The sequence below is a fragment of the Myodes glareolus genome, chromosome 8, assembly GCF_982192425.1.
Source record: "Myodes glareolus chromosome 8, mMyoGla1.1, whole genome shotgun sequence".
Classification (NCBI taxonomy): Eukaryota; Metazoa; Chordata; class Mammalia; order Rodentia; family Cricetidae; genus Myodes; species Myodes glareolus.
Window position 1 is genome coordinate 13,699,071 of NC_142033.1, and position 10,876 is coordinate 13,709,946.

Consider the following 10,876-nt stretch of genomic DNA (forward strand, 5'->3'; position numbering starts at 1 on the left):
GAATCAAGTGAATGACGCTGGATGAGGCACCTCTCTTTGTGCCCTTCGAAGATGGAAGCCCCTCAGACACCTCGATTGGATGTCCTCAGACCCTAAATCAGAAGACTCAGCCAATTGACGCCTAGATTCCTGATCAACAGAAACCATGATAGAGAGTTTATATCACCGATTTTTGAGTAATATATATGCAGTAACAACATCTACCAAATGTATCTTTTGGTATCATGTATATGCATACCTTTGTACTAAAATTATTGGAACTGATTTGGGTATGGGCTAATACAGGATTTTGAAAAACTGTCTATTCTCTTCTATTTATTTATTTAGTGTGAATATGTGCACACATGTGTGTATGACTGTGGAGAAGTCAGGGGATAACTTTTAGGATTAATTTTTCTCCTTCTACCATGTGGGCCATGAGGATTGAAAGTGCCTTGTGCCACTGAACCATCTCATTGATTCAAGACCGGAAATATCTGAAGGAACACGATAATGAAAGGAAAATTGCCTCAAACAAATGGCACAACTCTAGGCCTTGGAGATATTTCCTACGAGAGCTCCTAGTGATGCTGGATGACTACATAGAGCATAGAAAAGGCAGGATCTTGAAGAACTGTTTGCACATTTGTGTTCATAAAAGTTTTGTCTGTAACAGCAAAGGAAGTGAACTTCTAAAAATACAATAAAGTATGACAGAGGTTATGGTTAAAGTAGCTACATGGACTTTCATTGACTAACATTTATAATCAAAATAAAATATTGAGCAGCAAAATGTCAAAGGAGGATCTGTCAAACCATTATAAGCAAGGGAGAGGCTTGGCCATGGTTGCTTCAGTCACCAAGGACCGTGCTCTTGGGATCATATAACAGTTCTCTAGAGAGGTGATTTGCTCAGGATGGTCATGTCTGTGTCCTCTAAAGGGGGCTGATCAGAGGTTGGAAAGATGACTTAATCCTATGGAAAGCACCAGCCCTGGGATTGACCTCACCTCAACACCACTGGAGGGGTGTTGGATTTTTTGTTCTCTCTGGGAACTGGGTTACTGTTGTTCTCTCCTCAGATATCTCAGCCAACCAAACCTGGTAACCAGCTGTGGACTGGAGGGTGAACGTCCACAGGCAACATCTCTTGTCACCTTGCACATCCTGGTGAGAAGTGATGTGATGGTTAGTGGCAGCAGAGGCAGACACAGATGTGAGAAGTCTGGGAGGCAGGTTCTTCAACATCTGCCAGCATCTGATGGTGTGGGGAGTCAGTGTGACCATGGGGTTCTTGCTATGAGCAGCAGCATCAGGGTTTGATTATCACAAGGAGATGGGTATTCACCAAAAGAACCTTAGTGGTGCTCAGAATATATAAATAGAAAATAAGAATTGGGAGCCATATGGAACCAATAATGAATGACTTCACTAACAGTACACCAGGCAATGGTGGTTCATGCCTTTAATCCTAGCACTCAGATGGCAGAGGCAGAGGGATCTCTGAGTTCAAGACCAGCCTGGCTATAGAGTAAGTTCTAGGACAGCCAGAGTTACACAGAGAAACTGTCTCACAAAACCAAACCAAACCAAAACAACAAAAGACACTAGCAATGCAAAGAGGAGCGAGCACAAGACTCTTGCATGAAGAAGACTCAGCAGAAGATCATCCCTTGCTGTCAGGCCTCACCGTGCTAGCTCTAGGGACCACCCTAGCTGGCTCCAAGGAAGTGTGCAGCATCTCTTCATCTTTGGCTCTCCTCGGGCTCACAGTCCCAGAGAACAGTGCTCATTGTCTAACCCTGGCTGCTGTATCTGTAGCTGGAAGAGTGGAAACCAGGACGACTTTTTCCTACCGCACAGCAGAGGAAAGGCACTCACTGGACTAGACCAGAACTATATACAGGATTGGTAGGACATTACTCTGTAAAGTCACAAACTGGCAGCTGCCATCCAGGTTTGAGGAACTGGGTACATTTAATTACATGATTTACTCTTTCTCTTCGGAAAAAAAAAAGTGGACATTTTCCACGTTCGCATGCCTATACCTAATTTCAAAAAGTCACACAGACATAGGTATAATCAATAATTTCCTTAGTTTCACTGCTAGCTGAATACTTAGAAGCAATAAAAATGGTTTAATAAATATGTTGTGCAATTAAGTATCAAATGCATTCCTGCTATTTGATGAAGTTATAATTTTTTCCCCAAATGTCAACACGTTCAGAGCAATATCAAGGCAGATAGATGCTGGATGCTGGGGTGATAATTCTACCTATTTTCAGTAGAATCATCATCCATAGATACTTTCCTACTTTACTATGGTTAGTATGTTTCAGTTCAGGTGAGTACAAAATGCTCCCTCTCTCTGAAGTTATTAAATCATTCTTCCATGAGCTTGGCATTATAGACTTCCCATTACAGATAAAAAGGCTGGGAGAAAGGGCTCCAATTATTTTTGAAAAGTTAAACCAAGATCCCATAGTTCAAATGCAATGGTATTATACAATCATTAAATCAGAATCAAAAATTTCAGAGGGCAATCAAAAATTTCTCTTAATTTTTTGGATCGAAAAGAACCTCACTTCAGCTAAACTTGTAAATGCCATGGACTGAGTAATTGTTATTGCTCTGGCGCTTCTAAGAGGCACAGAGCAAAACTGTTGCTTCCTTCTGTCTCTGTGGACAAAAGTTAAGTGTAGCCTCAGAGTTGACCTGTACATGTAAAACCAGCTAAAAGAGATATTACTCATTCATGCGAAGTCCTTTAAAAAGTGATTTCCATGGAGAACATCAGGAATGGATTTATTAGGATCCGTGGTGTTTTCTAGATGGTATCTCCAAAATTAAAATGGAAAAATTGGCAAAATAGAATAGAAATAAAATGTCGGCCCCTCCAACTAAAATCTCCTTCTTTTTCCTTAATGTAAGCACTTGCCACACCAGTGAAAGACATTGTGAGTAGTGGTAACCATTATGGTAGGAGCAAAGAGGTGTTTTGTTACATTTTGGTTTTGGTAAAACAGTGTCATGTGTAACTCAGGTTGGCCTTGAACTCTCTAGATCCACGATGACCTTGGGTTTCTGATCTACCTGCTTTGACCTCCACATGTTATATTACAGGTGTGTGCAACTATTCTTGGTTTATGGAGTATTGGATATTGCCTTACTTAGTTAGGGTTTTATTGCTGTGAAGAGACAACATGACCACGGCAAATCTTATGAAGTGAAACATTTAATTAGGGTGATTCACAAACTCAGAGGTTCAGTCCATTATCATCATGGTGGGGAGCATGGCAGCACACAGATAGAGTAGAAGCTGAGACTCTGCAGTATCCTGAGTATAGGAAACCTCAAAGCCTGCTTCCACAGTGACACACTTCTACAACAAGGCCACACCCACCCCAACAAAGCCACACCTCCTAAAAGTGCCACTCCCTATGAGCTTACAGTGGTCAGTTACATTCAAACTACCACACTGGGTAACAATGTGGTAGACCCCAGAAGGTAAAACTTCACAGTTTCAGTTAATTTGAAGGTTCTTTGGACTAATGAACCATAAAAATGATTCCTTGTGGTGATATTTTGTTTGTGATCTAACAAATTAAGCTTGCCTGAAGATCAGAGTGTGGAGCTAAGTCCCTAGTTAGCCATAGAGGCCAGGCAGTCGTGCCACACAGCTTTAATCTCAGCACTCAGGTGACAGAGGCAGAAGGAGCTCTGTGAGCTCAAGGTCAGTCACCCTGGGATTGAATCCGTCTAAAAGAGGAACAGAGCTGGGCGGTGGTGGTTCACATCTTTAATCCCAACACCAGGAAGGTGCAAACAGGAAGGATATGACTGGGCAGAGACCAGAGCTCATGGCATTCAGTCTGAGGATTTGTGGAGACAGGATCTTCCCACTTTGGTCTGAGGATTTGGTAGAGGTGAAAAGTCTCTCTAGTGGCTGACTCCTTTACTTCTCTGATCTTTCAGCATTTACCCCAATATCTGACACTGGGTTTCTATTATTAAGACCACTTAGAATTCACATTACAATTCCTGAAAGTATAATCCTTGGTGCTTTAGACTAAAATAGAACATATTGTAAGGAATTCTTCAGTGAGAATGCATTATTTGGTTCAAAAGGTATTTCTCAGTAAGCTACTTAGGACAGCAACAAAGAATTCGGAAAGGTTTGGCTGCAGGCAGTGTTTCCCAGCCTAGATTAAAAAGACTCTGAAGGTGGTAAGGAAACTAGAAGAGAGGATGGAGTGAGACTCAGGTGTACTGTACAGCGTCTGCCTCCTCTGCAGCCCTTGTTATTTACCCCTTAAGACATGCCATCCACTCTGGGCTAAATAAATGCTCAAAACAATATACACCATAGCTGTTTTTATGTGTTCTGAGCAAATGATCTGATGTGCTTTTGAACATTTACTAACTTAAAGTTTATGTCTGTCAACAGTGGGACTACGTGTGAAAACTCGATCTATTCCCAGGTCAATAAACTTTGGAGGTGAGGTCAGATTGTATATCAGCAAAGAGACAGACAACATTCAAGACGGGAATTGGTTGGGGATGAGATTGAAACAGCCTTTGTTTAGTCAAACAGAAGTCTAAGATGCTGAGAATCAGTAATTGTGAGCTATTGGAAATACCTGCTTAGTAAGTCAGGGCCACATGGTTGCCACATACCTGGCAAGTCAATCTTTAACAGCAAGCTTTTTTTTTTTTTTGCCAGTCAGGCTTCTGTCACAGTGTCCAAAGCAGGACAAGAGTGGACACACACTGCACAGCCTGCACCTTGCTGAGCATCTCCGGACCACACAGCACTTCAGACCCTCTCCACCTCGCCAGTCACTGGCTTTGACTTTGCATGGCTTCTACTGATCCCCAGCTGGGAGGAATCGAACCCTGCAGTTACACAACAGAAATAAACTTCCTTTCATACTCTAGCAAATCCCACCTGTTACATCTGAGAGTACTGGCTAGCGCAGAGGAGAAACAGATCAAAACCTACATATACCTAGTGTATATGCCAAGGATGGGTATATCTCTTCCAGGCCTCAACTCTCATCTGTGAAATAAGATACAAAGTCTTATGGCTTCATGCACTTAAAGCCATTTCAATTTCTAATGAATAAAGAAGGGAACATCGCTTGGGATAGGGGAGCCAAGGCCCAGGGCAAAGCTTGTTTAAAGTCACCCCTTTCTGAACCTTAAGAGCACGCTGGCTTTTCTTATGCTCTTCCATATAAGGGTTCAGGGCAGAGCTTTATCTTAAACCAACAGTCCTGACAGCTTGTTTACCTGCTGTCAAAACCTGAGAAGTCTCTTCTGCTTTATTAGAGAGCGGCACTGCTATAGGCAAGTGACAAAGGCATCCGGCAGCATAATGTTATGCAAATGTCTCTGAGCAAAGAGAAGACTTCTGAGATTCACTCTCCACAGTGACCTGGAATCAACGCTATTGACAAATTTATATTTGATAATTAGTGCTGAAAATTAGTCAATATGAAATGGTTACGTCTCAAGATCCACAGGGTAGCTTACTACATTTTGTCCCTCAAACAATTAGACCAATGATTTTGAAATATGATTTACAGTCTCATCAAGATCATTTTGTTCTTGTTTTAATAATTGGTTCTCGGAACAGACACAGCCTTTCCCCAGAGGCACAAACACAAAGTGGGTAAGAGGATAATCTCATTGGATGATAATTAAAAAATTTCAAAATATCTTAAGCAATGTCACTGTCATCATGACTAGCTGCCACGCTGCTTTCTTCAAAGCGAGAAAGGGCACAGTGAGGAAAGAATAGGGAACCGGTGACCACTCGCTTTTGCCGGGGACAATCCAACCAAAACGCTGGTCCAGGATAAAGACAGAAGGACATTTTAGACATGTAAGAACTCAGGAATTCGTGTTCTCTGGGGCCCTTCTTAAAGATAACTGTTTGTGAGTGTCCTAGGAGGCCAGAAGAAGGCCTCGAGCTGCAGCTGTGGGCAGTTGTGAGCATCCAATATAGGTGCTGAGAACTGAACTCCCCTGGAAGAGCAGCAAGTGCTCCTAACCACCGAAGCACCCCCACAGGGCTCTTCTTAGGAAACACGCTTCAGCTAGCCAAGAGGTAGCCGGGAAAGGGATGAGCAAAGCTGTATTTTATTACTGTCGCTGCCGCTGGGGCTTGAAAGGATTAAGTGTTGTCCCAAGCTGCCTCTGTCTAGTATACACAGACTGCTCTTACACTGACAGTGACATAGGCAGTCTGCTTCGGACTAGAGCAAGCAAACAGTGCTGTGCTACAAACTCAGCAGATGCATAAAATCCATTAGTGTAATTCATACAGCGTGCTGTTTGACCCCTAGCTCTGGGCGAATGCCTGAGTGAAATGCCGGCTCAAATCCTTCTCGGTGGCGAGTGTAGATTACTTTGTGGAATTTTTGCATACCATAAAACACAGCCTCTTTGGGCAGAGTGCATCACAAACTGTCGTGCACAATGAAGTTGGGGCTGGCAAAACGCATTGTGAAAACCCAGGTTCTGTGTCACAACACACATTGTCATGGCAGACCCTGCACTGAGGGCCTGCTCTGAGAATTCAAAGACACACCAGAGGCTGTTCTGGGGATTGTGTCAACAGAAGACCTAGCAAGTTGTACCCTGCATCTACCCTAGAAACATCTCACGGAAATTCTTTCATTTTTCCAGAAGATATTGAGCAAAAGACATTCAGGAGAGATGACTGATGTCCCAGAGGAAGCAGATTGCCAAATTAGAATTATTCTAAAGATATCAAAGTGTTTCACTTCTCCACCCCTTTCCAGGCTATGGTCTTGCTGTGTCGCTCAGGCTGGCCTGGAATTTTTGGTTCTCCTGCCTCCAGCTCCAGCAGACTGGGGTTACAGACTTGTGCTGCCGTGCCTAGCTGAGAAATTGCTTCTGCCCACGGTTTGGTGTTCTTTTAGATATTCTTCACTTTCTCATCCATGTTTTATCTCGCAAAAACAAATGAGCGGAGCGGTCCTTCTTCTCTTCCCAGGCTCCACCCTCTGCCATTCTTTCCCCCTCAGAACTGCCAGGAGCAGCAGTCACCCTCTAGGGGCTCTGGCCCATGGATCACCCCTCACTGTGCTCTAGCTTTGAGTTCTCCTTCCTCCCGAAGGAAATCCAACCTCACTGGTCACGGCTTGTGTCTTTTAGTCAAAACAACAAAATAAGATTTGAAATAAACATGAGTAAGTGGTAGCATTTGTTGAATCTGGTGGGTTTTTAAATGGAAATTTATTACTTTACTCTCCTGTGTTTTGTGCCAATATTACCTTCAGAAAATACGTGTGTGTGTGTGTGTGTGCGCGCGCGCGTACACACACACACACACACACACACACACACACACACAGTGTTAAGAGCTCAGCCAAGGTAGAGACCATAAATGCAGAAAGAGTCTCTGTCTGTGACAGCCGCACAGAGTCACTAATTTTCACACCGAATATGAATCAAGTTTTGGGGCTGGCTGGCTGAGCTTTAAGAAAAAAAGGAAAAGTAAATTACAGAGGATGTTCTGTTTACATTTGAGTAGGGGATTTCCTAACGACACTGCAGTGACTGTCAGACAATTTATTCAAAGGTGACCCCAAAAGCTGGCTGCAAGGGGCCATTTGGAATTTTTAAAACCTTTCAGTCATTTTACTAAAAACATGAGCAACTGTTATGAAAACAGAAAGGGTGTCAAAGTTCGCTCATCGGTTGGGTCCGCAAGTATCTGCTGAGCTGAGACTTGTGTACCACGCAGCGCCAAGGCGAAGACAGGTTGGTTTTTATTTTCTATAGATTATTTGTAACAAAATCACAGCCCTCCCCTTTTAGATCAGCCCTTTCTGGGTGACTTTTATAGCTATTCTTTCCTTCTTGGTAATTCTTCATCCTCCCAAAGTCACCTTGGTGCCTGAGATCCGCCCCTTTTTTCCTTTGGAACTGGAAGACAGGTCTGTCTTTAACCCTTGCTGCCTGTGAATTCCCTCCCATAGCCTTTATAATGTCTACCCATTTTAATCTCACTGAAACAGGGACTGTTATGCCCAGATTATGGAGTCCCCCCAAAACCAACCAGGAGACCGAGTCCTGTATGTAAAAGCAAAGAGTCTTTATTCTTACACAAGTCTGCAAACTCAGACTCTCTGTGTGTCCAACGTATTTGAGTATTCGGAGAGCACCAAACTCAGTCGGGGGTGGGTTTTTATAGTAGCAAAGGTGGGGCTGAGGGATTTTTAAGTTTCAGGACCCCTGATTGGCTGACATTTGTCTAGGAGTATCCTTGTAGAAAGCAAGGGGTGTGTGCTGACAGGTGGTCTTATTTACAATGGTTGGAACGTTAAGAATTTCCTTTGGACGGTCTGTTCCTGGGTGCCGCCAGCTTGTGGCTCTTACTGGAATAAGGTACTGCCTGCTATGGGAGCTGTGAGACCTCGGCCCCATGTGTGGCCAGGCTGCCTTGGGCCTCACAGGACAACAATCAGAGTAACCCTCTTTCTTGATATCAAACACCATATTCATGACTCCTATGGAGTAATAAGTAAAGAGAAGTATGTAGAATAGTGAAAGCCCAGAGGCAAAAGGTAGACAGGATCATTTAAGTTAGGAAAAGTTGGCTAGAAACAAGCCAAGCTAAGGCCGGCCATCATAAGTCTAGCTGAAGCCTCTTTGTAGTTAGTTATGTACGTGTGCTGGTGTCTGTGTGTGGGTACACGTGTGCAGATGCCCACAGGAGCCAGAGGCATATCCTCATGGAGGCGTTACAGGCTGGGCACAGAACTTGCCTCCTCTGAAAGAGCAGTGTGTGCTCTTGGATTCTCGGCGGCTTCCCTCAGTGAAGACTTTCTTTCCAATCTTCAAATCATGAGGGTTTCTTGCAACCCTCTATAAATAAATCTAGTATGGTTTATTCTATGTTTTCAAGTGCCGTGCTTTGTCAAATGGGTGAACTGAATGGGAATGGTCAGTAAGAGGGCAAAGACTGGCAAAGGGGATAAGAGCAGGATTAAGAATTCAGCATTTTTAATTCTCCCACTTTTGACATAATTTTTTAATTAAAAAAAATCCAGCTCTCTAGGAATGGATCATACCCTTAAATCTCAGGCAGCCATAACATTATAAAGTGGAGTACCGCGCCAGCACGGTCTGGAACCACGAGTCTCGGCGGAGGGTGTCCAGGTTGAATAAAATCCACAGAGCACGAGGTTGAGGTGAAACAGCAGCTCCTTTATTGTTCTGCTGGGGCTAGCTTTTATACCATGGCACCAAATGGGGAAGGGGCTGCGAAGGGACTGTCACCTGACCCAAGGAGGAACTCTTACCTGACCCCAGTAGAGGTCAAGGACTGATCACATGCACTCCACCTTCACCTGTCCCCAGTAGGGACTATCACCTGACCCCAGCAGGGATCAAGGAATAATCACGTGCACTCAAACTTCCTCATCCAACTCCAGGAGCAGAGGGAAGTTAAGATTCTTTGCAGATAAGCACCTCAAACGGGGGCAGGGAAATATAACTCGGGGTAGCAATTCCCACAATTCCCCCAACTTTATTTTATAATGAGGGGTCCTGTCTTAGGTCCTGCAAGGGAAGTACCTTCCCTTACCCGTCACTGGGCCCCCGATACCCTGTCTTAGGCGGGATGGTCACCCCACAGGTTGCCCGTCCTTGGAGACCCTCATTTTTTCAGCATCTGCAGCCATACCTCATGACTTCCGGGAGAGTCATGGGCCAGACTGAGTAACACCTGACGGTGGACAAGCTCAGTCTTTGTGAAGGTGTTTAGAAGTCGTTTTAAGAGGAGCAGACCTACTGCTACCCCTACTAGTCCCAAGATCCCCAGGGACAAGGCACCTCCCCATCGCTGTGCCCAACCACCAATCTGGGCCATGGCATTCCACCATCCCTCAGCAGATATAGGTTTAACATGGGTTTCATTAACTGCAATAATCTCATGTACCAAAGAGTGGGTAAAGTTTACAAAGGAATCATTCCAAGGCCCTCTAAGGTAAGCATTAAGGCGTTGCACCTCAAAGGACACATTTTTCACTTTCATAAGGGTCACACAGGCAGAATGATAGAAATGAGAACAAGAAGCTTGTTGCACCATCCACAACACATTAATCTGTTCCTGCAATAAGGCTGTTTGCTGATTTAAATTTAGCATCCCTAATTGAATATGTGAGTCCATGGTATTTTGAGTCTCTAAGGCCTGGGTAACACGGGCAGCAAGAGTGTTAACAGTCTCTGCAGTCGCTGCATTCTGGGACACGGTGATTCCCGCAACGGTGGCAGCTGTGGCTGATATGGCGATGGCTGCGATGACTGCGGCGGTGATTCCGAAGTCTCTTTTCTCTCGATACAAGATAAGCTCTCGTCCATCATGTGGGTCTTCTACCACCAGGGGAACCAGAGCAGGAATTCTCACCATCAGCACGGACTCATCAGTCGGGGACCAGCAGTTGCTCAAAAAGCAGGAGCTGGAAGAACAATCAAGGACACCATCCTCCCCGACCGACCCATTAAAGGAGACAAACATAAAGGGAGGCAGAACACAAGCCAGACTGACAATAGAGAAATTCATTCCTGCTGCATAGTTAATCTGGAGGGATGTTTCAAAGATGTCTGATGTGTTCCATCTGGCTGTAGCATTGAAAGCCAAGCCCCTTTGAAGGGCTAAAGGCCTAATATCTGTGCATGCACGAGGGCCACAGAGAAACATGCCTGCAAATGTAGGTGAAACTCCTGGCATATTTGGATTTCTATAAGAGTAATCAAAGGCCCCTCTCAAGGAAGGTAGGTCGGTGACCAAACCACCATAAATATTGATCTCCCTCCAATTTCCTTGGTTCCTTGGGAGCACAATTTCCCCAAGATAATG